The sequence below is a fragment of the Olea europaea genome, unplaced genomic scaffold (assembly GCF_002742605.1).
Source record: "Olea europaea var. sylvestris unplaced genomic scaffold, O_europaea_v1 scaffold2762, whole genome shotgun sequence".
In the NCBI taxonomy this organism is placed as follows: Eukaryota; Viridiplantae; Streptophyta; class Magnoliopsida; order Lamiales; family Oleaceae; genus Olea; species Olea europaea.
This window is the reverse complement of record NW_019246070.1, coordinates 32,028-36,925: the sequence shown is the minus strand read 5'-3', so window position 1 is coordinate 36,925 and position 4,898 is coordinate 32,028. Positions and strand designations below refer to the sequence as shown.

General features: G+C 30.6%; 1 pseudogene; it reads right to left on the bottom strand.

The window, feature by feature from the left end:
• Positions 1 to 2,367: 2,367 nt before the first annotated feature.
• LOC111383802 overlaps positions 2,368 to 4,898 on the bottom strand; it is a 4,186-nt pseudogene continuing 1,655 nt past the window's right edge.

Below are 4,898 nucleotides of genomic sequence, written 5' to 3'. Positions count from 1 at the left end.
AAAAAAGTATTCACCTCCTATGTCACTTCTTAAAGTCTTTATTCCTTAGATTATTTTCAACCTCATTTTTATATGTCTCAAACATATCAACGGCCTCATGTTTATATTTTATCAAATAAAAATATGTATATCTAGAGAAATCATCTATAAAGGTAATGAAATACCTATTCCCACCTCCAGTTAACATGTCATTTAATTCACAAATGCCCATATGAACTAATTCTAAAATATTAGAAGTTATTTTCATACTTTGATATGGCTTTTTAGTCATCTTAGATTCTACACATATTTTACATTTAAATACATTATTTTTGTTGTATGAAATTTAATCACATTTTAACGTTTTTTTCGTAGTGTTTTTACATATTTGACCTAATCTAACATGTCATAATGTAATGAATCAACAATATAAGCAAAATCGACTTTATTATTAATAATCTTGTCAACGACATAGAATTTGACCATTCCTTCACAATAATTGCCTTTTTTATAATAAATTTCTTCATTTAGGGATAATACAAGTTTACAGGACTCATAAACACATTTAATATCCGATTTTCCTAAGAGATTATCGCTAACTAAATTTCTATTCATATCGAAAACATGTTGCACATTTGTCAAGGTAAGAGTCTTGCTGGAAGTGAAGATGATTTCTACATTTCCTTTTTCAACCACCTTGGATCGAACATCGTTACCCATTTGAATCTCTTGATCTCCATCAACTTCATAATATGTTTTGAACAACGAAATTTTTAATATGGCATATGTACGGTTACACATGTGTCATACCACCAACCGGGAACCTTTCCCTTCATAGCATTGATTTCACTTATGATGGCCACGATATTGTCTTCTTTGATGGAGTTTACAATTGCTTTGGAGTATTTCTTTTTCGGTGTCGACTTTCCTTTGCAAAATGTCTAGATTTTCCACATACGAAACAACCACCTTTGGTTTTCTTCTTGGACTCGTTAAAGTTCCTTGAAGGTTTCTCTCTTGTTGAATTTAGAAGGTTAGGTCTTTTCTATTGCATTTGCCTTAGAAATGCCTTCATAAGAATCATCATTTTTATCTCCCACCCTTGACTCTTCCTCGATGCGAAGATATTTCTGTAATTGTTTTAAAGAGTAATTTTCGAAACTATGCATAATCTTCATCATATATCTCTTCCACGTCCCTGGGAGTTTTGCAATAATTGCTTTCACTTGGAAAGTTTTCGGGATCTCAATTTTGACCACCTTCAATTTGTTGACAAGGACTTGCAACTCATGTACTTGGGAAAGAGTGAGAATATTTTCAAGAAACTTAAAATCAAAATATTTTGAAATCAAAAATTTCTTGGTATCTTATTCTTTGGCTTTGTACTTACTTTCTGAAGCATTATATATTTCTTTTGCCAATGATGTATTCGTGCAGAGGTCATACAATTGATCAGACAATGCATTGAGTATATGGCCATGGCATATGAGTTCATCCTCTTGGCGCTATTGTCTTTCTGCTTTTATGGCTTTGATTTCTCCATTTGTTAGTTTCGATAGCAGTGCAATTCCGAATCTAGAATGTAGAATATCATTAATACTATTAGTAGGAACTTCAATTTATCTTGGCACCTTTTGAAATTTGTTTCATCCAAACGGTCCAAGCGAACGAGATCTTGATTCATCAATTTGATTGTCCCATAATGGTCTCATTCTCCATTGCATAAAATATTGTTTGATATTGTTGGAAATAAGATCTTCACAAAGATGAGAATGGAGAAGAAAACAATGTAAAAAATAACAAAAGATTAAAATGAAGATAAAGAAGGTCCGAACACGTAATCGTTGTCCTCAAACGATATTTCCCCCCTTTCAGATTCAAATTTAATGATTATAAGGTTTTCGACAAATAGTTTGAAGGATTAATCAAGCCTTATCAAGGATTTAACACTTAATCACTTTAGTGTAATCCTCCGAACTTTGAGGACACAAAAGGGATTTGAATATGAGAATAATATTGGAAGTTTTAATACTTGGAATGAAGAAAATTATCTCAATTGCGGCTCTATAATTTTATGTTTTTTTCATGTTATTTCTTGATCCACAATCACATAAATATAGCCATTAGACTTAGTTATACGAAGTGGTGTCAAAACTAGTTGAAAATCCACCAAAATTCAAACCAAAAAGGCCTTAATGGCTATTTTGGTTTCACTATGCGGTTGCGTAGTGTAATCGCACAGGTTGTTCGAAAGCAGGGCCTAAAGGCCTTGCAATATACCATGCGACCACACCCTTATAGGACAAATACGGTCGCATAGGTCACATTTTGGCCGTAAATTTCAATTTCCATTCCACATGTATTTTGTTGATTTTTGAACATTAATCATACAACAAACACTTCTACTTGCCAAAAGTTTAACAATTATTTTGAAACACAATAGTTTCCTTTCAATTGAGTATAAGCTAGCAAGAAGCATCCTTTAGTCAAGGTTGAACCAGCAACATCATTGACTCATTCTCGCTTCCTTTACCACCGTTCAATAATCATCCTTGTGTACCGTATAATATCTAAACCAGCTTCACTTCTTAAAGTTAACAATCTTTCCTCTCAATTTATATATAGTTTTAAGTTCCTCTATAACTGTGCCAATTGAATGGGCTCAATAATAACCGACAAAACTCGGTTTCCCGTTATGTCATTTGGATCACTGTGAGCATTTCCATGTTGGTAGTGACATTGGGATATTCGAGCAAGGTTTATGGCTATTTCAATAAAGGAATTGCTGAAAAGGGAATTCGAAACCAATTCTTTATTCATCATCTTCCAGTTGTCATCAATCAATCTTCTAATGTATCGACGAGCAACTTCCTCAGAATCACCATTTTCATGCATGTAACATGAAATTGCATTTGCAGTTTCACCTCTCTCAATCTCGGCCTGGTACAGTAAAAATATATATATCAGCATTAATCCCTTGATAAACTATTGTCGTCTTCTAAGAAAGTGATCTAAAAGGTAACGTACCTTTGAGGAACTTAAATCATTGCAAAGACGAAAAATTGTGGATGGATAGCGTAATAGAGCAGGGTAATCATTGAAGCATTCTATAGCTTCATTTGTAATATTTTTATCCATTAGAAAGTAGGCATGAACAAGAAGAAGTGGTCCGGATGATGATAACCATCCCATATTGAGATACTCGTCAAAACTAGGTATATGCTTATTGTAACTCCATTGAGCTTCCTTTAAGAACAGTTTGCACAAATCTGCCCACTAAAAAACACGGTTTATAGAGATAAATTCATCTATCAAAATCTAACGAAAAAATCGGGTGCAGAAATTACAATTTTATTGGGGCTTGCTTAATAATGTAAAATATTGGGCAACAATTAAGAAAAGAAAAATAAAATAAAAAATTGTTAAGAATAAATTGTTATGAGTTTTACTACACAGACACCCCTCATATTTTAAAATTTACATGGTCCTACCCTGTGAGCATAAAGTTTTCATTTTACTCTTATCTATTATGTTAAATTTAAAATTATAATTTTTCTATAATTTGCCTTTTTATAATTTATTTTAGAAGAAAAAAATTCTTTTAGTTTAAAAGAAAGTAATTTTTCCTCCTTTTGTACAAAGTGATCTTATCTTAATCATATTATATTTTTTTGCAAAAAATCTAATTTCAATTTTAAAAAAAATTGAACAAACTAAAATTTATTTAAAGTACTTACTACAAAAATGAAATAGAAGATATCTAAGATTTAAACCTCTTACACCAAATTTATTGCGATTTCAGTATTATGATAACATTACTTTAATTTTCTAAAGTTAATATAGTATAAATATTAAGATTTATTTTTAAAAATATATATATATTGGAGAAAATGCACTATATTAAATGACCTAAAATTTTATTAAATGATATTGATAATGTATTTATATATGTTGATTTGTAAATTATTTGTCATGCGAATTCGCAAAATATATAACTTTCTTAAGAAACAAACCATGATTCATTATATTCAAAAATATAACAACAATATTTATAGTCACAAAAATACATGATATCATCTAATCAAAAGTATTAAAAATATATATTTTAAAGAAATAAGATAATAAAGGAAAATATATTTTGTTATATTTAAATATACTTTTTCATATTCCGAATATATAATATTAATGCACTTACCACTTTTGCGAGCTGAGGAAGGATGACATGACCTTGTTCCTTAAGAACATCATATGCCATGTTATTAACTGTATTGTAAAGAGCTAAAAAGCATATCTTCATGCAGCCAGGAAGATGCTGCGAAGCATTGATATCCCATCTGTCATAAGAGCACCAAAATTCAGATAAAAATAATTAATTAAATTTGTGTTTTGAAGTACAAAAATGCAACAAATTTATTGTTTTTTACAAGTACAAACCTCTCGACAGCATCTGTAAATTGTTCAAGTTCTTCAAGAGAGCCATAAACATCATAAACATCATCTATAATAGTGATAAGCTTCGCCACTTTGGTTAAACCTTTTCTGCATTCACTAAATTGTGGTTCATATACCATTCCAACTGACCAAAAGAAGCTCTCCATCAGCCTGTCTCTTGCAAAGTACAACTTATTTGCTAAGCCCACATCCTTCCACCAACTATAAAATTTTCAAGAAACTATAATTACAATTGATAATATATAAATGAGAGAGAAATCATGTTAATTATTATCCATTTTAGATTTGTAACTTTTTGCTCATTCAAATTCATTACATATCGGGGACCATATGCGGGCTCTTGAAATTAGCTGCATGCATTTTCCATAACTTCATACCAGATGAAGGGTTAATTAGCCAAACACATTGAGATTTCAGATTTCCTAAGCTTTGATGGTGTTATATATATATATATATATATATATATA